At 38.3% G+C, this 23,831-nt stretch overlaps 1 long non-coding RNA gene across 1 annotated transcript in view; it reads right to left on the bottom strand.

Moving 5' to 3' along the window:
* Positions 1-517: 517 nt before the first annotated feature.
* LOC150084173 (uncharacterized) overlaps positions 518-23,831 on the bottom strand; it is a 46,114-nt gene continuing 22,800 nt past the window's right edge. Inside the window, exon 4 of the long non-coding RNA XR_016547051.1 lies at positions 518-558. This is a non-coding gene — a long non-coding RNA (uncharacterized LOC150084173). The remainder of the gene's footprint in view (positions 559-23,831) is intronic.

Raw genomic sequence — 23,831 nt, 5'->3', positions numbered from 1 at the left:
ACAATGTTATAAATAGTAGTTAGTTCCGCATAGTCAGCGAAAATCCATTTAATCCATACTGCAGTTAAAATACTATACATTTCCAATGAAAAATATCAGAAATCAATAATTCTAATTCACAAAAATCAAAAAACAACGAAACAAAAACTCATAAAAATTAATAAGAAATATATGCGCTGTTATATACAGTTCTTTAATTTCTTTGAATGCATTGTACAGGCAGAAGTTTCATTTCAGGGACATAAAAGTTCTACTGCGCAACCGGAGAGCATTTGTTCCTCCAGATTCCATTTATCCTTGTTCCACTCCTGAATCTTATACAAGCCTTACTGTATAAAAAAAAATAAAAAAATAGTCTCTCTTATCAGGTTGTCGTTGTCAAGGTTAAGGAAGAACAGTGGGAATAAAGTACAGTCAGCACGTGGGTAACCTCTGATGAATTCAGAGCATGTTATTCGGATCACCAAACGTTAGCCAAACAGGCTGTTTACAACGATGGAGAAAAATTTCATCACTGGTATTATGTATCTTTCACAAGAAGCGTCAGACCGAGAATAGCTTGAACAGAGAAAAAAAGCAAACAATCAAATTTCTACGAAAGCACAAACAACTACAAAATACAATAATAAACATTTCGGGTGGAAAATTCCCAGGGGGGGGGGGAAATCAAAGGTAGAAAATTCCTCTCTCCACTCGTATCAGTCACGAATATATTCCTTACCCCATCCCTTTTCTATCAAGGAATAGCCAGGAAAAATTATTCATATACACCAATAATTCTAAATTCGGTGCGTATTGAATAACAATCTGCGAATTTTGTTATTAGTTGCAGCCCATAATGTGAAGATCACATTTTAGGATCCTCCAAAGATTCTCAATAGTGTCTAAATTGGGGAAGGAAAATGGCCACCCACTTTGAAATACTTAATTTCTTTGTATAAACTTTCAGTTAAAGCTTAGTGAGAGAGAATCAGCCAACATGAATAAGTTATATTTGTGGGACAAATTAACAGCACTTTTTAGCAGTTGAAAAGTTCCTTAGTGCTTTTTAAATGTGGACAAGCATTAAAATTGTGTTTAGAAATTCATTTCTTTAGAAATGAATGTTTTGTTCAGGCCTCTGCAGAAAACGTCAACAGAACACTGATCACACAAAAAACATTAAAATTCATTATGATATCTATTTCAATAAACTTCTTCGCCCACGGCTGATCTGATATTTTCTTGCTTACTATTTATTTAAGCTTTTTCATTTGGAATACTAGATGAAAATTCAAATTCCTTTACTCTATACACAACCAGATGTAACCAATCTTAGTTTGAGGAGCATGAAACTGAGGCTAAGCATCTCCCATGGCCTGCACAATCACCAGACTTAAACATTATTGGGCCACTGCGGCAGGAGAGTAAGCACATTTCCTCCGCTTTCATTACTCAAAGATCTTGAAATGTTCCTCTATAAAGAATGGTCCAATTAAGGCAATTCAAAATTTATATGAATATATTCCACGTGAAATGCAAGCTGTTTTAAAAGCAAAAGGCAATCCAATACCATACTAGTATATACCTGTAACTCTTATCGCAGGTGGGTGTTTCCATTATTTTGTCTACCCCCCCATATATATATATATATATATATATATGTGTGTGTAATTCACAGTATTTTCAGATGCACATTTTGTGCATCTTAAAAATTTTCCCTGAATGATACGTATCTTTGATTTGCCTAATTTCTTTAAATATTGCCTCTCAATTCACTAATGAACAAATAATGTTTTTGTATGCTCTACTTAATGCGGTCACACATTTTTACTTTTTAAATAGACATTAACCTAATGTCAGACTAAAGGTAACTCTTTGTCCTTGCCTATACTAATATATATTTGCCAGTATTTTTCTCCTTATGAATAGTGGATTTTGGGTCATTAACTGGTGGGAAGGGGGGAAATCAACATTAGCCAAGAAAATGGTAAAAGTAGAAAAAAAACTGAAGAGCAATTAGCCCTATTTTGCTTCTTGGCCATTTCAAAATGGGAGCTATTCGGGTATTTGCACCACCTTTCTCGAGCACTTATTAATTTCTTTTTATCTGATAACCGTTTCATATTTTATTCTTTATGAAACTATAATTAGCTACTTACAAGGAAGGAATTTCGCTCAAAAGATGTTTAACTGGTTCGGCAACCATTCTGTCGGAAAAATCTTAATTCAAGGAGCCTGTATGACAGAACAAATAGAATATATCTGAAGGATTTGAACTACGAATTTGGAGAATCAAGAAAAAAAAAATTTTTTTTTTCCTGAACTGTAGTATTTTTTCCCTGTAGTATTAGCAGATTAAAATCAAGCTCAGCGGAGAACGAAAAAACTTTCTAGTCTAAAAACTAGAAGTCAACAGAGACAATGTTTTTGCTCCCCTTTTAGTGCATACTGGTGAGCACTCCAAATGTCTTAAATTTTCTGTGTATCAAAAATGCTGAAGAAATACCTGTATATCTTTCTTAGAAAGCCTGAAGACACGCAATTTGAGAAAAATTCTATGTACTGTACTTTTTTAACTGAACAACTATTAGGAGAAAAAAAAAAGAGCAATTTCTAACTTGGCGGAATAAGCTTCAATCACCTAACTGCATATTTTGTGTTCCAGCAAGCAATAACTTTTAATAGAGAAAGGAAAAATCTCCCATCCTTTTAAAAGCACCTGGATATGCTCACAAAGACAGCAGTAAATCATCTAAATAATCGTTCAAAATCGCAAACTAGTCACAATCTGTCAAATTACAAAGCAGTAATGTTCGTAAGAACAAATCTCCGTAATGACTGCTTTTCAAAACCTATTGAATACAACCGCCATTTATTCAAACAAAACTAAAAAACAGGCAATCTCGTTTGTTGACACGGAGTTTGAAATATCTGATTAAAATCCACATATTTATGCCCGACAGCTGGGAATAACGTCTTTTGTAGTAATTTTAACCATCCTGATTCTAAAATAATATACAATTGTTTTTCCTAATTATAAAAACTAAGTAACAAAGTCGTCTGGAAAATAAGCAGCCCCTCCCAGTTTGAAGTGCGGAAAACAACATAAATATCTCTTTTTCCACAATACCAGACTGTCACTGGAAAAAAAAAAAAAAAAAAACAGGTTTCTTTGCTGCAGTCAGTCTGATGGAGTGGGCAAATGATAAAAGGATATTTAGATAATCGAAATGGTTACTACGTATACTTAATTTAAAAAAACGACAACAAAAAAACATGAAAGTCACTATGCATAAATTAACTTTTATGTCTATTAAATATTAAAAAGAAAAGTTATGGCAAAACATATTTTCAAGCTGAAAAATCTAAGCCGATGTTAAATACTGCAAAGGTCTTATTTATTATTATTAGCCCTATAGTGCAAGGAAGCCTGAGGCTTATGCTGCACTGGAAAATTTCCGAGTTAACCTGAGAGAGAAAGAGAGTAAAAAGGAATCACCAAGAAAGAGAAGAATGATGATATCCAGCTCAGGACCTTGGGTGTGCCACGCCCATACTCACCAGATGTCAGCCCCTGGAGCTATGTATTGTATTTTAATTTTAAAACCATTTCAAAAGTACTCAAGCACCAGTTATTCTTAGTTGAGTAGTTTCAAATTTATGTTTTAATGAGGTAACGCGTAGTTTTCCAAGCCTTTTCCAGTCCACTGTAGAATCATCGGCCTCCTCCTATATGAAAACACTGAGAGGTCTGAGTTCGATTCCCTCGACCACACGGAAGAATTTCTAAAGTCCTTTTCAATAGAATCGATCTCCTTCCTTCCTCCCTCAGGACTGACTGTAACGAGGAATAACCTACCGAGATTTTCCCCGTAGTTATTCCAGATCCATGAGGCTTGTCACAATCTTCTAGGTATGATAGCCTAAGGGCTGCTGTTGGGGAGTCTAAAACACCGCTGATATTCAGTTCAAACTCGTGAGTGGAGTTGGCCAAATTTCGGCAAAGTCTCCGATTGTTCTGCGACAACCAAATCTTCTGATTTTACGTTCATGATGGAATAGCACTACTTTGCATAGCGCAAGCTTTAAGTAGTGAAAGTGTTTTCAACACTTTCTCCCAGCCTCCGATAAGCTGGTAGAAAGCCACAGCAAAGCTCAAAGGGTGGGGTCTACACATAAATTTTAAAAAATCCTTCCCCTCTAATAATTTGCTTAATTACTTAAATTTATTCAAACTACTCACTTCCAAGATACCAGATGGAACTTTGTTCCAACAATCAATTACTCTCTGGCTGAAAGTAAATTTTTGCACATCTATCCTGCAATCATCCTTTTCCAATTTTTTTCCTTATGTGTGTATTGTCAGAAAATGTATTGCCATCAGCATTTCGTTTACTCACTCTATTCTAAGTCTTAAACACTTCAATCAAGTCTCTTCGCAGGTACCTAGTTTCCAAACGCTGCAATTTGCGCAACTGACATCTTTCATGGTAACAATATCCTTTTGTGTCCTTGACTAATCTTGTTGCTCTTCTCTGTATCCGTTCCAACAGTTCCACAACCTTCTTATAATGAAGGACAATTTCACCCTTTCAGTAATTCACGATTTATAACATAAAAAAAAAAAAAAAACATAACGAACAAAAAAGCAACGAGTTTTATGTGCTTATCGCGAACATTTCGTTTCTGCGTATCTACCATATTGCTCATTTATTCTTCCAATCAGCATATATACGAATAATATCCAATGCTTCAGCTACAATATACGGTATCTAGATAGTCAATGTGATATTTATTAAAAAAATAAATATAAGTGCCCAATTTTAATGAAGTTTGGGAAGGCTCGACAAATCGTTTTCAAAGAGTTAAATATAAAATATTATAAAAATCTATCCATTAGGTTTCGAGATATTACAAGCTTACGGACGGACATAGCAAAGATAATAGGCGCTTTTCGCATATATGCTAACGTGCCTAAAACGTCCATTCATGTGAATATACAGTAATTAGACGAGGCTCACTATACAGTACGTACTAGATTAACAATGATCGAGCTGAGTGGCACTAAATAAGCCCAATGACCGGTTGTGCTGGGTATCCCACATTATTATTATTAGTCCATCTAACAGGTTCTAATTTAATACCTCCAAACAACTTTCGTAACATTATATAATAATGTTTGTATCTAGTAACTCCCAGTAGTTCAGCCTTTTGTGATGCAGCTTGTACGGAAAACTCACTCAACGTCTCTTTTTTGTTTGTGGACTCTCAGGATCAGTATTTGTAGCAACTCGTTTTGAATTTCTTAAAATATTAGAATTTCTAGGAGTATGCTTGTACACTGGCAACTTTTTTTGTTACGGTCAAACGTGACAAAGTTAAGATTATTTTGCATTAATACTTCTCTCGGATCATTTCTTTACAAGATCTGATGTCAATTCAAACATTGCAGCATTAATGAAAAAAGCCATCTGATAATTTTTCCTTAAAGAGATGAAGTATAAGAGAGCTATTTTTTTTTTTTTTTTTTTTGCTAACGCTTTCCTGCTGGTATTACTGAAAAATAAAAAGAAGTCATTTCCTGTTTGAAACAGGAAAGAAATGAGGTGAACATATGGACGTAGATCATTCTTTTAGAGTTGTTGGAAAGGTTAAAGGAATAATAACGGAATGCGGAATTCGAAATGATTAAACAAAGACAGTTATCGTTATACAGAGATGTGACCGTTCGACGTGCGTATTTTAACAAGCCAGCAATAACGGTTATTAAGGTGAAACTGCTGCCTCTGGCATATCCATGTGTTTATGGAAACTGCCAATGCAGTATCTTAATTAGATGGAGCAGAATCTTGCCACAGCTATGGGTCATGATATTATTATTTTAGTCAAAACGACAAACAGAGATGTAAACGGAAGATCAAATTAAAAAATTAAAATAGGGTCACAAACGGAATATTAAAAATTAAATTTCTGAATTCCATCATACAGATATGTTGGCCTGCTCTCTGATGGCTAAATAATGTCTCATGTTATGAGGCATAACTGTGGGGTGTCAGTGGCGCATTCTCCCTACCCCCCTTGGGGACACTATATGAGGGACACAATTACTTTTTATCTTGCATTTTTGTTATAAAAGTATAAAAACTATTTTATTATTTAATTTTATATTTTAATTTTAAATCTAAGCGAAATACGATTATATTCGATCGTTTCTAAGTACAGTACTGTTTTATCATCATTAAACAGAGTTTAGAACATATTCGGAACAAACCATTTTCACTATCTTTTCTGTTTCCTGAAATTCAAAACGAGTTCGTGGAGAATAAGTTAGTTAAGAACAAGAAGTACGTTAGTTAAGAACAAGAAATACACCACCTACAGTCGGCAAAATCAGCTATTACAGAATATTATTTGGTTGCATTCCTATTTTAGCTTACCGTAAGCAGTTGATTTTATTTAAATTCATCGAATTCAAATAAGGGCGAGAGGTTTGAGAATCGTTCATTTATCGTATCCACTTTCATTGAAAAGATGCTGCCAGTACAAAAATGTCGTAACATAAAAATTGGAATCAACTAGATTCAGAGTTGTTCTCAATGTTATGAAAAATGTTACTGCGTTATGGCAGGATATTTCCAGCAAAGAATTTTGAATCCAGAAGTACTGTTTTTAAACTGTGATAATCACACAATTTGAATCTGGCAGGTGTTCGTGACAGATTCTTATATATTTTTTTTTCCAGAACACCCGGAGAAATTTATAATTTTTCTCATTCGTCGATTCGGTATAAGAAACAAAGTTTATAGTTAATATACTCATATGTGTGAAAAGAGAACCTGAAACTTGCTGGCGTGCAAAGAGGAAGTGCAGTGAAGAAAATTAGAAATCAATTGGCGGAAATGCCGCAGAAACAAAATGAGAACTCATCAAACTGCTGCAGAGTATACTGACATTCCATTTCCGTGTGTGTGTGTGTGCTTAGCATCATTGTAAATCGATCCGGTGCAGAAACCTTCAGATGATCCTACGGGTAAGATGAACTTCAAAGAAATAGCTGATATGTATTATTTGTAAAAGAGCATTCGGAAAAGGACAAATGATTTTTATACTGGTGCAGGTAAATAGAAATATAAAATATATCACCTGGGAGTTGGAAGATGAATTATACAATGAAAATCGATTTCTGTTCTTAGCATTAGCAGAGGCATATGATGCAAGAAAGCAAGCTTATACAGCAACAGCCAAAACAAAAAAACCACTTTCCATTTCACCAACCCATTCACTCCAAAATTTTTCCAGTTCTTCCTTGAATTTAAGCTCTCAACTTCCACGACAGATGGAAGCTTGTTCCAGCAATCAACCACCCGCTGGCTGAACGCAAATTTCCGCACATCTATTCTACAACTGTCTTTCCTCAATTTGAATTTATGCTCCCTTCTTGACAGACTTAGAGTCACTGTTCCGATTTCTTTTGGACACACACACACACACACACACATATATATATATATATATATATATATAAGTTCTCCTGGCGATTCAAGAGAACTTTTGAAAGAAAAGTATAGATGAAGTAAATAATTATAATTGAGCCAAATCAATTGACAAATTTAGTGCTGATGAGCATCAGAGCCGAGTATAATATATTCATGATATGAAAGAAAATATCATTTTATAGATGAAAAATGTACGAAACGGCGAGTAAGTATTCGCCCTAAACTAGCAACTACCATGTCACAAAATTCTGCAATGGGGGAGGGTCCTACTACCCTTCATACGAAATTAAAAATAAATAATATAAAATTCTTTTCTTTGAGGAGGGTAAGGTGTTTTTAGATTTTTCAAGGGGGAAAGGACAAAAAAAAAAAAAAAAAACAAGAAAAACAATTATAGTAAAAGCCCAGCAATCCAGCGTTCATCCATCCGGCACATTTTCAAGTCATTAAAAAAACGACAATCGCATCGCCTACCCACTAACAAAGAGGCTGTGAATTAAATAATTATACATTACAAAAATGCATTAAATAAAAACACTCAATTTTTAACAAGGCAACAATTTACATTAAAAAAATATCTTGAATAAAATTAGAAAATATCGTATTTACGTTTTTAATGAATCAAAAGTGATCATCAGAGGAATTGACGCACTTATTGTTTGTCTTTCTCCCAGTCGCCGCTATTAAAGTATCGGTTCCTTAGCCAAGTGTATTTATAATACCGTAATATCAATAATCCATCCATCCGTTAGAGTGCTTACACGTAGAACGGAGATAGCCGCTTACCGGAAACCAGCAGCGACATAAAGCGGAAGCCTCTTACTGGCTATGAACACATAGAAAGCAGTTGACCAGTGCAACTTCTGGTATGCGATGGGGTAAAGTTTTGCACTGGTCAACTGCTTTTTATTGTGTTCATAGCCAGTGAGAAGCTTTGCCTGAATGTCGCTGCTGGTTCCAGGTAAACGGTTACCTCCGTTCTACGTGTAAGCGCCCATGGTTTGTTATTTGGTTTTTAGGAGCATTAGCAACTAAGGCCATATTGCTCCGGGGATATGCGGTGGTCATTCCCTAACCTTTCCGCATCCTCCGTATTTGGTGGTCACGGGCTCGCACCGCGGTCTAATCAAGAAGCGTGTGCTACGTACTGCTGCTCCTGCTCACCTGGCTATGGAGGCGCCAGCGTCCATGGGTGCTTACACGTAGCAGTTGCACTGGTTAACTGTTTTCTACGTGTGTATACCGAGAAGCTGCACTGGTCAACTGTTTTCTATGTGTTCATAGTCAGTGAGAAGCTTCCGCTTCATGTCGCTGCTGGTTTCCGATAAGCGGCTACCTGCGTTCTACGTATAAAAACCCTTAGGGTACACAAAATAATCAGCAAATGGATATTTATAGAAGACTAAGAAAAAGGTGAAAATCGTAATGTATTTGCGATTATAATCTTAACTTTTCAAGAATTTATGATATAAAAGCATAACTGTTTGCAATAACATGTGTGAAAAGTAGTATTTTAAAATTAAGCCAAATAAAATAGTGTAATGCATACACGTGTGACTAAAAAGTTTAACTTCGTATTAAGGCATTTCAATGAATAATATAGTTTAGGTACCTGTAAGAGCGATGCCGGTTGATGAGCTCATTATTGTGTAGGCACCTATTACAAGTAACGTTCAACCAGCCAGCAATCTGCGCAGATTTCGGATAACTAGTTTACTGTATTCATTTAACCGCCAACAGTAAGGTCCCAAGGTTTTCTGCATGTAACATGGCTGTTGTAGGGTTTAAGTGTACCAGAGACTTAGACAACATTACGCCGTTGCAAATCATGTCGTGAAAGTGTGTGTTCATGGGTTGATTTGCATGTTGTAAGGGCTGAAAAACCCGAAATAACGTAGAGAAACCCTATTCCCACCGCCTGAGAACAGCTGACTACACTCTCGATTGGAGAGGCTTTTAGGAATTCCTCCAGTCATAGACGGGATAGAACCGGTACCTCTCCACACGAATGACAAGCGGCGAAACCACTAAACTGTCACGGAGGACGCGTGTAACATGGATTTCGGAATCCGTAGTTCTTGAGCACTACTACTTTTTTCGTTACTCAAAAGATTACCCTTCATATGAAACCAATATATATATACAGTATAATATAAAATTCTTTGAGAAGGAGTTCATTTATATTTATTACCGGGGGGAGAGGGAACAATAATCGTATCTGTATGCCGCTTCGCCAAGAAAGCAAGGGAAAAGAAAAGAATTGCAGTAGAAGCCCTGTACAAAATCAGATTTCTCCGAATTTTGGCAAATTATCTGGCATTACCCATTTTCTGGCAAATCAACCAAGATTCTGCAAATTTAGTTCTCTAACCGGATATTCCCATAAGCAGAGCTTCAGAGCTGGCTGCGCAAGTAGGAAACCACCTCAGAATCATACGTTTTTACAACTTTCACCATGGAGGAATATGTAAAAAGGTCATAAGGTTGCCTATTTCCACTCGTGATCAAGATTAGAGACTAGACACTAACTTTCATTCATGTTTTCTCTTAAATATACAGCCTAAAAGAAAAGCAAGTGGCCCAGAGGATTTCGGCGGATTCAAAATGCAACAAATGTATCACTATCTAATGTGGAAAATGTTGCATCAAAGGATTTGGCATATATCAGCCATCGGGGAAGCGAATATGTGAAAAGTTTGGCGTTGGTTCATCCACTGTGTAAGACAAGCCTGTCAAACTGGTAAAGCAGCGTGCGGCACTCAGAGGTTTTCTGTGCGTCCTCCCAACTGTTATCAACTTTCACAGGTTAAATCTATATGAAATTAATGATAAACGTTGACGCTTAGCAGACACACTAACACATAAAATTCATAACTTATACAAACTTTCTGAAATGTTGGTCATGAGTTCGTGTATTAGCAAAGGGGAGTAAGTAAAATACTTAATATTTCTTTCAAGAATGCCAGTAACGTGCTCCATATGGATACTAGTGCGACTCGTGAGACCCCCTCAAGAACCGTTTGTGTAGCCTAATACAGTGTTTCTCAAAGGGTGTGCCGCGTCATATTAGTGTGCCGCAAAATTTTCCAAGTGTGCCGCGAAATTTAGAAATTTCTTCTTCTATGACTACGTAGGTGTGCCGCGAAATTTTTCTTCTTTGAAAAATGTGCCACGAGAGTAAAAAGATTGAGAAACACTGGCCTAATAGCCGCTCTCCCTGAAAACTGTTTGTGCGGCCCATGAGCACTTTTGAGTTTGACATCCTCTGGTGTAAACAATACAAATACTAGTACTGTACTTGCATATACAGGGTGTTTCAGTTAAACGTTTCAGAACTTCTAAGAGGGATAGGGTACATCCTGACAACTCGAAATCATATACCAATGGACAGAATCGAAAATTCCGAGCTTTAGTGCAGGGAATCTTAATTTCGCACAAGAACGCCAAGTTAGTAGGATGGATGATTACACGAACGCAGAGTTAGCCGATATGCATTTGACGTACAGGGCTGCAAATTGTAGTGGGCCAGCCGCACAGCGTTTGTACGCGGAACGATATCCGACGAGGCGTATTCCCAGTCATAATTTCTTTGCAAGACTGCACCAGAGGTTAGCTGAGAGAGGTTCATTTGAAAGAGCTGACAGGGGCAGGGTAAGAACAGCACGGACTCCAGCCGTCGAACAGAATGTGCTGCAGCATGTACAGGGGAATCCAAGAACGAGTACAGGAAGTCTAGCAAACGCAGTCGGGGTTTCCCATTGCAGCGTCTGGAGGATTCTCCGAGAACAAGACATGCATCCGTTTCACGTGCAGCATGTCCAGACACAGCAACCGGAGGATTATGCACCTCGTATTGCTTTCGCACAGTGGTATCTTGGAAAATGTGCTACAAATCCCCTTTTTCCTGATGAAGTGTTGTTTTCCGATGAGGCATCCTTCACAAGGGAAGGAATTTTCAACACGCATAACGACCATATCTGGGCGGTCGAGAACCCGCATGCAATACGACGTCGTGCACCACAGATTCGATTTTCGGTCAATGTATGGGCCGGTATTATGGGAGATCACCTCATCGGACCTTACCTGTTACCGTGTCGTCTAACCGGACCTATCTACTTGATCTTTCTGCAGCAAGTATTGCCACAACTTTTGAGAGATGAACAGATTTCTGCATCGACGCAACAGACAATGTGGTTCCAACACGATGGAGCCCCTGCCCATTATAGCGGAGATGTTCGTAACTACCTGGATGTCACATTTGGTCAACAGTGGATCGGACGTGGTGGTCCCGTGCGTTGGCCTGCTCGGTCACCCGACCTATCATGTCTTGATTTTTATTTCTGGGGTCATATGAAATCGCTAGTTTATGACACCCCTGTTGACAATGCTGAGGAGCTGGTTGCAAGAATCGCAGTAGCTGCCGAAGAAATTCGAAATTCGCCTGGAGTATTCCAGAATGTTCGGATGTCCATGCGTCGGAGATGTGAGGCGTGCATTGTAGCCCGCGAAAGAAACTTCGAACACTTACTTTAATCCATGTACCTTTTGCTTCTTTTCATGTATTATTAAAACGATTTCTCACTTACGGTCTCTTTTCTTTATGGTGCTTCTGTGTACAACACCGCTTCAGGAAAGGATTTCCGACCCCACATTGCTATATGATTTCGAGTTGTCAGGATGTACCCTACCCCTCTTAGAAGTTCTGAAACGTTTAACTGAAACACCCTGTATAATACAAATACTCGTATATTGTATTATACAGTTATACATATTATATATATATATATATATATTATACAAATTATCATACACAGGTGTATGATAAGTTGCAGTATACAGGAAATCCCCGACTTACGTAATGGTTACGTTCAGCGGAACGCTACGTAAGTCAGGGAATTTCCCCCATGCTTGTGCAGCACTCGCAACTGTGCTCGCTGAATTGATTGAATCAAAAAAGAAATGTTAGACGAACATGTAAATAGAATTATTTATTGTATTTATTCAATTTTTTATCTCATGCGCAAGAAAAAATTACAAAAGCATAAATTCAAAATTATAAAATTCAGTAAGTTTAACCTCTCGAGCATCGTTGCGAGAATCGACGTCTTCAGCTGATAAGTGCGCCGCTGCGGAGGTTGACGGCTGCGGCGAATCGACGTCTTCAGAAGGGGGTCGGCTGCTCAACTTTAAGAAAGAACATTAATGGATGACTGGACGGTGGCTTTTTTCTTTTCACCGTAGATTTATTTGTAGCAAGCAAGCATATCATTCACCCCTCTGTTAACTTTTAAGAATCGTTCGCTGTCAGGATCTATCTTCTCAGACCTTGCCATTGACGATGCAATTTCACGAAATGCCATTGCCATCTCTCTGGCAATGGCATTTCGTCTCGGCTGCTCATTTGGTTCATCTTGAGCTTCGTCAACATTTTCTTCTTTCACTATCGCTGCCTGCAAGTAAATATGTTATTCGTTAGATAATTCCTTCTCTTCTTCCTCTAACTTCTCCACGTCCTTTGGCATCAGCCTCCAACTGAAGTAGCTCTGCAACCTTTACAATCTTATCTGTAACCTCTTCATATGATTCGTCTTTTTCAAATCCTTCGTAACCTTTTTTTACGTGCCGTGGGGATATTTTCTTCCATGCGCCATTTAAACAACAAATGATTTTTCTTGGGCGGAAATTACAAAAAAAATTTAGTAATTTCCGCCCAGGCGTTATTAATGTTTAAGATGCAGTGGTAAATATCGTAAGCTTTCCAAAAGTCTCTCAACGTAAAATTTTTCTCATCATATACTGCAGACAATGCCTGAGCAAATGTTGTGCGTAAATAGTATGCTTTAAATTGGAAATAACACCCTGATCCATATGTTGGATGAGTTAAGTCGTGTTTGGCGGTAGAAATATGACTCTCACGTTCGAATTGAAATCATCTAGATGCGTAGGATATCCAGGAACATTATCTGATAGAAGCAAAATCGTGAAAGGAATGTCGTTGTCTTTACAATATTTTTCAATCTCAGGAATGAAGCAGCATTTAAACCAATCCTCAAAGAGAGATATTGTTATCCATACTCTCTGGTTCGATCGGAAATGCACGGGTAGGGTGGCTTTATTGATGCCCTTAAATGCAAGAGGATTTCCAGAATGGTACACAAGCAGTGGTGTTAATTTGTAATCTCCCGCTGCATTAGCCCCAAGCAAGAGCGTGGCCCTATCTTTTGACGTCTTGAAAACTGGCATTGTATTTTCCTCTTTGGCAATGTATGTTCGATGATTCGGCATTTTTTTCCAATACAGAGCAGTCTCGTCAACGTTAAAAATTTGCTGTGTTGAATAGCCGCCTTCATCAATAATTTTTTCCAACACATCACAAAATTCCTCTGCAGCTGTAGAATCGGCATTGGCAACTTCACCGCATACTTTAACGTTGTGAAAACCAGCGCAATGCATGAACCTATTAAACCACTCGTTGCTTGCCACGAACTTGGGTTGGGGTTCGCTGTACTTATCCTTAATATCTTTATAAATACTTGTTGCTTTTGCTTGAATGGTCATTAGACTCATGGGCACTCGCTTCTGTATCTGATTTTCCATCCATATTATTAACAGCTGTTCGATCTTCGATATAGCACCTGAACGCTGTTTTGTGATCACTGTTGATCTTAAGTGCTTTGATCCTTTGACATGTTCTTTTATACGCGCACTGTCCTATAAAATAGTATTCACTGTTCAAGCAGCGAGGCCTTGCAATAGATGACAAACTTTGTCCTGCTTCATACTTCTTAATTATTTTCGGCCTTGCAATAGATGACAAACTTTGTCCTGCTTCATACTTCTTAATTATTTTCGGCCTTGCAATAGATGACAAACTTTGTCCTGCTTCATACTTCTTAATTATTTTCGGCCTTGCAATAGATGACAAACTTTGTCCTGCTTCATACTTCTTAATCATTTTCATCTTCATTTCTAAATGAATTTTGTTTCGTTTCCTGGCACTATCACCACTTGCAGTTTTCGTTGGTCACTTTCCTTTCATCATTGTAATACGTAAAAAGGAATGAAGAGAAGTTTCTGAAAATTTGTTTTTTATATTATTGAAGATTTCAGTGAAGGGGAACACATTTCACCATAATAGCGAAAAAACCTACACAATTGCAGTTATCGGTATTATTGCAAATGCAATAAGATAGAATTTACTACCCGTTTATAATTAGATACACGAACAGAAAAGTCCAATAAATCGGAAAGTGCAATTTGTTTTTGGTCGTGACCTCCAGAAACGTGCTTTAGAAAAATATCACAAAGTCGTTCAAAATTGATTCTTATAACGGGAACATATGATAACGATGAAAGGTTAGTGCAATTTCCATTATAAATATGACCTTTTAGAGAGATAATAGCTTAGTAATATAGCGAAATTTTCAACTTCCAAGGACTTCGAACGAATTACAAAAAAAAAAAAAAAAAGTGTTATTGGGCTCACATACGATATTTTCACGATACCTCCATTTATTCCTACGGGATGCAGAATACGTTTCCACGATTTTTTTTAAAGTTTGCACCGGCCGGCAAAAACTTACGTAAAGTCGAATATGCGTAAGTCGAGTATTACCTAAGTCGGGGAGTTCCTGTACAGTCCTACGTCATGGTATAGTGGCTTCGCCGCTTGTCACTCGTTACGAGAAGGGTGGGTTCACGAGAAGGGTGGGTTCACGAGAAGGGTGGGTTCTAATCCCGTCGATGACTGGAGAAATTTCTCAAGGCCTCTTCAATTGAGGTTGTGGTCTACCAAGCTCAGGTGGTGGGAAAGGTCTTTTTCCCTTGAGGTATTCTAGGTTTTTCAGCCCACACGCCATGCAAATTGACCTGTGAACACTCACTTATACAGACATAATACACAATGGCGTGCGTATGATATTCTAAGCAGCTAATTCGCCTAAACCCCAACAGCTTGTTGTATAGAAATGTTAATATTTTTCGCTTTTTTATTTTTTGTCCAGCAAAGCGGGCAATCCGGCCGGAGAACACAATGTACAGTATATATAACTATAATATGACCACCCGAAATCCGGCAAGCGTAAGGTCATAAGACTGCCGAATTTGAAAGGTTCGATTGTATATATATACTCATATATATAATTCATTTATTATAAATGTAAAAAATAACGTTAAATTACTGAATTAAATTTGCTGCTCAGTGCTTTATCCGTTGAATGTTCAATCTTTATAACTGGTGAGATCGTTTTCATTCTCACTCATCCCCATCCGCGGAAAATTAGCATTCTGATTTCCCTTCAATCACTGAATATGTATGGCGGGAATCTTGTCTCTATTTCACAATTTTTAAGAGTCCAAAACATATAAACTTATCCACAATCGTAAATGCTTAAATAAAAATGTTTTTCATCTCTTTGAATGGTAGCGCTTACGCGTATTAGAAAAGAGCTCTGATGACGAAATTTCTTTCTTGCTCAAATGTATAAACAGCTTGTTTTGTTGGAGGCTGACAAATAGGAAAACACGCATTCTGAAAGTTAACAACAGCTCGTTTTCTCCAACCACTAAGACAATGAGCCATATCGAAATGATCCTAAGACTTACAATAGCAAATTAGCACACGTAGCAAATTAATAACAAAAACCAGCGCATTAGCTAACAAAAATTAAAATGTCAGAGAAAAATGCAAATTCGCTTTTGTTCTTTGTGAGCTAATATTTTACAGTGCATATGAAAACAACCTTTAATACAACTTCATTTTTGCCTTGTAGAAGCACAACTTCATTTTGGTTGGCTAATTACCTTACCTGTGTTTCTGATTACTACTTTTTATTTTTACGTCGGTTCTGCTTTATAAGTAACCAAATGTTCAGAGCATAATAATTTATCCCTTTCATAAATGAAAGAATCCTTAATATGCAGCAGAGTTAAAAAAAAAAAAAAAAACGTTAAGTAATGTATTAATCGCATTACATTTCAGGTAACCTCGATTTTTATCTTAATTTAATTGAATTTTTCCATTTTATTGCATTTATCTCAATAACGTGATATTTACTCAACTTTTAAAGGGTAACTAACCAGTGGCCACAAAAGTTCGTTTGGAATATTTTGGTCTCAATGTTTTATTTCCTCGAATGTTTTATTATATTTTGTTCTCAAAAAATTAAAAAAAAAAAAAAAAAAGAACTGTCTAATAACATAAACATTGAGGACAAAATGATCCATACAAAACGGCTTTGTTGGAACCCGTACTTTACTTATTGGTACTGGATTTTAATTAAAATTAAAATAAATATTAAGTTTCTCTGATTTTGATGCAATACAAAACTTGTTTCTAAAAACCAATAGACCAGCATGGTAGTTGTCAATGGGCTATGGCCGACCGGGCTAGCCGGGTGGGTAAAGTGCTTGGCTGGCAACCCAAAGGTCGCGGGTTCGATTCCCGCCTCGGGCTTGGATCAAAGTACTGCAAAAAAAAAAACCTTGGGAGGTGCATTATGGCCACAGAAGTCTATGCGCCAACAACTACAAAAAAAAAAAAAAAAAATGGGCTATGCAATTTCTCTGAAAGTATAGGGGGCGCAATGTTCGAACTGAAGTCCACGTATTGTACTAAGAGTTGCCCCTAGCCAATTCGTGGTATAGAAGTTTGCTGTACTGTGAATACTAAGACGACCGAAGTATTCACATCAGTCTAAAATCTGCTGGCCGAAAAAAACAACTTTTTTTTTTTTTTTTTCTATGTAAACCCCAAACACGAGAGGTATTAGAACCTATAGTACTTAGTACCGTGCTTGGGTTGGAGGTTGAGAAGACGAAAGAAGATATTTGTTGACATTGGACTTGAACTTCTGTAGACTGTAATTTTCAGGAAATACGTATGAAGGAAGGTTGTTCCAGAAAACGGCAGTTGAATGAATAAACGAGGAAGATGAAAAGTTGGTTCTGTGAGTTTGAAGTTGGACAGTAAATGGATGTTGGCTGGTGGCGGCACGTGTTTGGAACGTTTTGAAAGAGAGAGCGGGAATTAAAGAAGCTAATTCAGAAGAACAGTGCCCATGGAAGTATCTGTAGAAGAGGCATGCAGCAGAAACAGTACGTCTATGAGAGAGCGAGTGGAGAGACTCTGTTAGAGATGAATCATTAATTAACCGAACTGTCCTCTTCTGAATGGAATCAAGAAGCCTGAGAGAGGTTTTTTTATTATTATTATTATTATCTTTATTTTCTCCTAAGAGACACCCGCTTACAGCTATTAACCAGGGGGTGCACATTCATATATACAAATATAATTTATATACATAATTATCTATTTATAATTTATACAAATCAGTCTTTATAAATTATACAAATTATACAATGTCTAAATTATACATTTTCTAAATCATACATTGTCTGATTAATCATTGCCTTATTTTACATGACAGGCAGATAGAAAGAGAGCACAAGCATAATTTACAATTTTACAAGGAATTAGAGAATGTTCACATCTACAGCGAGTTCACAGAAAGACAAGACGTCCAATATAAACATAACAGGAGCAAAAACAGTTCATTTTCTTCATTTCCTGCATTCTCTTTTGTTTCCCTCTGTCGGCATCACTCAACATTTATAGGTGGAGTAATGCCTTTTGAAACACTTCGGTCCTGTATCTCTTCTCTGCGCAAAGCCTTTCTGGGTCTGCTTGAAGATCGTTGAACATTTTAATAGTGTTCAAAGGAAAAAATCGCCGAAGGCTTTCCAGCTGTGTGAGCGCGCTACTGATTGGAAGGGATGTTGTTCTATTCGCCCACCTTTGCGTCATGTGGGGCCGAGTCAGCAGGTGGTCAGTTTTCGGCGAGTCGACTCTTCCGGTCAGTAGTTTTGCAAGCGTGAGGATGTTCTTGGTGACAATAATGTGAGACCAAGGCGTGACATCCAAGTTGGCATATAAAATGGTTCTTGAGATTGTAAATGGCTTCGTAGTGATCCTGTTTAACCATCTCAGCATCCAGTACTCTAAACCCAGGAAAGCCTTGATGGTAGCAACTGGGGCAGAAGACCAAATCTGAGATGCGTAGAGAGGGATGGGGATGACGCATCTTAAAATATATTGTTTAACAAGGTCAGGGTTCCTGATACCTACTAGTTCTTGTCTGGAGGTCCATAGCGCTGCGTAAGTTTTCTTCTTTACATGTCCGAAATGGGGTGTGAAGTTTAGGTTTTCGTCCCATTTCAGACCAAGATCAATATGTGTCCTGACTTTTTTGACCACACTGCCATTTACGCGTATTGATATGTGGTTTTTTAATACCTTGTTGGTGAAAACAATTTGGGCTGTCTTGTGTTCATTTAGTCGGAGCCCCATGCAATTAAGGTATTCTTGCAACTCGGCGATTTTGGAGTTTGCTTCGTTGTTGCATTGTAAAGATGTGTTTTGGTCATTCGAGGTGACGAAATATTTCAAGTCGTCTGCATATACGACAAATTGCTTTTGATTTTGGGTCAGGAAGGGATGCAGTGCTGTTGCGAAGAGAGTAGCAGAGAGGACACCACCTTGTGGGACTCCCCTGTTGACTTGGAAGGTCTCTTTGGAAGTTCCATTTATGGCAGTGATGTGTCTCTCCCTCAAAGAACTCGTTATTATAGCTAATACGTGCCCAGTTATATGGAAATATTCCTCCAAGATGATAGTAATAGCCGAGATGGATATTCTGTCGAATGCGGATGCAACGTCTAAGAAGACAATGTCTAATTGCTGTCTGAAGTTAAGGGCGTGTTGTATTCGAAATAGAGTCTCCATGAGATTGGTGGTAGTAGATCTTTGTGGGATCACTGAATGAAGGTACTCCGGTCTATGCCCGAAGCAGTGATGGTTGATGGTATTTAAAATGGATTTCTCAAATATTTTTTGAAACGAACATCCAATTGCAATAGGCCTGTAGTCTTTGGCGGATTTAGGATTGCTATTTTTGGGAACAGGTTTAACGAAATACGTATTCCATATCTTCGGAAAGTGGTTTTCACTTAAAATTTTGTGGAAAATGTGAAGGAGCAGATCTATGATGTATACACTGCTGATCTTAATCATGAAGAGTGGGAATTTATCAGGCCCAATTGTGGCTTTATTCTTGAGGCTATTCACAGCGGCTTTAATGTCATCTCTAGCGATACTGATTTGAGACAGTTCAGGATAGAACTCTGCCTTCAGTTTGCTAATTGCTTCACGGATTTTCTCTGTGTTGACTTCACTTTCAACTTGATTTTCTGCTAGAGGAGTTCCAAAGGTGGCTTGGATCCATTCTGAGAAGATGTGCTCGGGCATTATATCCGTACGCCTTTTCTTATTATATATCCTGCTTCCTTTCTTTAAATGTGATCGCACCATGTCATAGTGAGCTTGACGTTTCAATCGAATGAACCGCGCTCTAGCTTCTTTATATCGAATATAATCAGGTGGGTGTTCAGTTTTTTTCCATTTTCTGAACAGTTTTTGCTTCTTTTTAAAAGCATATTTTACTTGTGGACTAAACCAGAAATTTGCTCGATGGGAAATTTTTATGTGTTTTGATGCGCCCTCAAGAGCAATAAAGTGAAGGGTATCCGAAAGTGCTTCTAAGGCATCGTCTACGGGGAGTTGGAAGAGATTTTGCCAGTTGAAATTCGCAAGCCGTTTCAAAATTACGTCTGGTTTTATATACTTGGTTGAGAAGATAACATCAGCGTTGTTTTCCCTCTTCCAGTTCTCTTTTTGTCTACAAGCTTGACTTCTCAGGTTGACTTGGATTGAGAGAGGGATGTGATCCGAAGCGAAGCGAGTCGTACTGCCAGTTAATGTGATGTCTAGAGCATTATAGTATACCAGGTCAAGGCGCTGTGTGCCTCTTGTGAGGGGCGTTTCAAGTTGTTTCATCGAGAGGGTTTCCATAGTATCATCCAATTCGCTCTTTGCATCTTTGTACTTAGGAAGAGGCATGTTCAAATCTCCCATCACAATAGATTCTACATTTGGGTTCAAGTTTGCAACGAGCCAAGTAAGGAGTTCATTTCTGGCTTCGCTGTCATGGTTGGGTGGAAGGTATATAATACAAATTTGTACATTCTTTGTACCTTCTCTGAAGGTTGCTGAGACGGCTTCAAAATTTTCCGAGTGTGACTCTTGGTTTTTAGTTACAGAGAAATTATTCTTATAGAGTATCATTACTCCTCCTCCTCTTTTGTTTTCTCTTCCTCTTGTAACGCATTTAAAACCAAAATTGTCAGCCAGAGCATCTAGCTGTCTATTATTATGAAGCCAGGTTTCTGTCAGGCAGATGAATTCATATTCGGAGCTTAATAGAAGGTTCTGCAAAGTGTGAAGTTTATTGGCTATGCTGCGCACATTTTGAAGGTAAAGAGAGACTTGCATATTTTCTTTCGAGTCTGATGAGGAATTCCTTAATTGCTACTGAGCAACCCTGGTTGAGAGCCTCGAAGCACGTTCCCTGAAGCGTTTAACCAGGGTGACAGTGGGCCAAATGGTTTTGTCTAGTAATCGTGCTTCACAATTAATAGGGCATGAGATAGTGAAGGAGGAATATGCTGGATGTCTTGTTCGTACTTGTCGTACTTCCACGTCAATACCCATCCCCTCTACGCACATTTCTTTAATGACGCTCGGTGTGATACTGGGTTCAATCCGCGAGACAAATAGCTTTCCTCTTGTTTGAACTGAGGTGATGCTGTATCTTTCTGCAAGACAAGGGTGATAATCAGATGGCTGGGATGTTGGAGGATGATCAGTAGGATCGCCATTTGTCCGTATGGCATGTTGTTGCTGATGGGCATTTAGGTGAGGGGGGTCCTTTTTAGTGGAATTTTGAGGGGCCGATTTTGTCGGCAGAGAAACAACCTGAGCAAAACTAGGTTTCTGGTTCATGTTTGGCTACGATGGAGGGGTTGATTTCTTTTTATTGCCGTCTTGGTTTGCAGAAGAAGTAGAGCTGGGGATAGCGGTCGCTGGACCGTTTTCCGACCTGTGCATTTGTGCATACCTTTTATTGGAGGATTGGTTTTTTGAATTATCAAAATTTTGAGGAGGTGGCTGCTCTTTGCAGGGATCAGCATCTTGCAACTCTGCCCTAAATTTGAGGGTAGTCGTCCGTTGTGATTTAATGTGCGAGTTCTCCATCGGTTTCCCTCTTGCAACTTTCGAGGTGCCAGCTGGGCAAGCCTGTGGGTTTTCAAGTATCGGGATATTTCGTCCGATTGTTCCGTTAATTGCACGTAGTTGAGTTAGGACTGTGTCTAATTTATCATCAATTGATTTCTGTTTGGCTATTAAAGTTCTATTCTGTTCATGCAGTTCATGGTTTTCTTCTTTGATTCCTTGCAGAGTTTTGTGGATTGGAAGAAGGAGTTCCTCGAGTAACTCTTTTAGCATTTGAGACTCATGCTTAAAGTAATCCTGACCTGTTTGTCTTTCTTGATCATTCCGAGCCCCACTACAGCATATTTCTTTAATGTAGTCAAGAGTATCATTTCCATCATCATATGTTTTCTTGTGCGCGCAATCGTCTGGGCATGCGTCACAACCTAAGATATCAATTAATGAGCCACTAAGGTTCCCGTTCAGCTCCGTTACTGCGATGTTGTCGGAAACCTGTGGGGAAGGTTCCTCAGTTTCTGAGTCATCGTTGTCTATGACGTGAGATTCTGCTGCATTTATTTCTTCCCGTTGTTCTGCGCTATTGTTTCCATGGCAGGGCGGATTTGCGATTTATACAGAGTGACCAGCTGTTTGGAAGAAAAGTAACGCCGAGAGCGAAAGAGAAAACCAAGTTTTTTAGATGCGGAGGAAGCAATATTTGTAATATGCTTGTGCCAAGAGAGATTAGAAGTCAGGGTAATCCCCAAAAGAGATATATCATTTTTTCTAGAAATCGGAATGTCACTAAAGATAAGCATGGGAGCAGAAGAATCCTTTTTGCGAGATATAAGACAAGACTGAGTTTTAGAAGGGTTCAAATCAACTAAGTTGTCTTTGCCCCACTGGAGAATTACTTGAAGATCGGCATTTAAGGAATTGGTAGCAGATTTTCGAGAAATTGAAGCTGATTGAGCAGGACAAGGTTTCTCAAAATGGAAAGTGGGATGCAATGTGCTATCATCGGCAAAACTATGGATAGGATTTCCAGTCAATGGAAGAAGGTCATTAATATACAAGAGGAAAAGAGTGGGGGAAAGAACTGAACCTTGGGGGACACCAGCATTAGTGGAGAAGTTAGAAGACAGAGAGCCATCTACAATCACATTCAGTGAGCGATCAGAGAGAAAACTGGATAACCAATTACTAAAAACAGTTGGCAAACCATAAGATGGAAGCTTGTTTAGAAGACCTTTATGCCAAACACGATCGAAAGCCTTTGAGATGTCAAGAGCAACTACTTGTGTTTCCCCGAACCTTTCCATTGAATTAGTCCATAAATGGGTAACATAAGAATATCACAAGTGGATCGACACTGACGGAATCCATACTGGCGATCGTTGATCAGACGGAAGGTTTCTAGGTAGTTTAAGAGTTGGCGGTTAATTGATTTCTCCATTACTTTAGAAAGAGTAGAAGTAATTGCAATGGGACGATAATTGGATGGGAGGGATTTGTCACCCTTTTTAGGAACTGGCTGGATATAAGCAAATTTCCAAGCAGAAGGAAAAACACCTTTGGAATAAGAAAGTGAAAAAAGGCGGTAAAGAATAGGAGTAAGTTCAGGAGCACAGGTTTTGAGAACAAGTGGAGAAATACCATCGGGACCTGGAGCTTTCTTAGCATCAAGATTCGTCAAAATCCTTCTGACATCCTTTTGACGGAAGACCACAGGAGGTATTGAATGGAGCGTGTTGGGAATGGTGGGAGGTGTTTTACCAAGATCATTAATACATGAGCTGGAAGAAAAATGGGATGCTAGCAGGTCAGCTTTATCCTTGACTGAAGTGGCAACAGAACCATCTTGTTTGGACAGAGGTCGGAGCAGAGATGGGCAAAAGTTGCGGCCAATAGCTTTGGCAAGAGACCAGAATGCTCGGCTACCATTAGGGCAAGAACTGGACAAAATAGGCGCATGTGCTTATATATACAGTATATAAGATCATTTCCCTCCCAAAATATACCGTATACAGTTGAAGAACCAATGCTAGAAATTTCACACAATCGCTTCATCGCAGTCTCACTGTCTAGTTTCTTGAATAACGAAACATTTCCCCACAATAGATAATGTTGTTTACGTTTTCCGCTACCACCGCAATCATGTGCGTCACTTTCGATTAGTGACTCACGTACAAATATACCGTATATTCCAGCGTAATACGACAACGGTTTTTTTTTTTTTTTTTTTG

This window comes from Mastigoproctus giganteus, chromosome 6, assembly GCF_048544385.1.
Source record: "Mastigoproctus giganteus isolate SK-2022 chromosome 6, ASM4854438v1, whole genome shotgun sequence".
Classification (NCBI taxonomy): Eukaryota; Metazoa; Arthropoda; class Arachnida; order Uropygi; family Thelyphonidae; genus Mastigoproctus; species Mastigoproctus giganteus.
The sequence above is the reverse complement of the archived record's forward strand: the minus strand, read 5'-3'. Positions and strand labels throughout refer to the sequence as shown.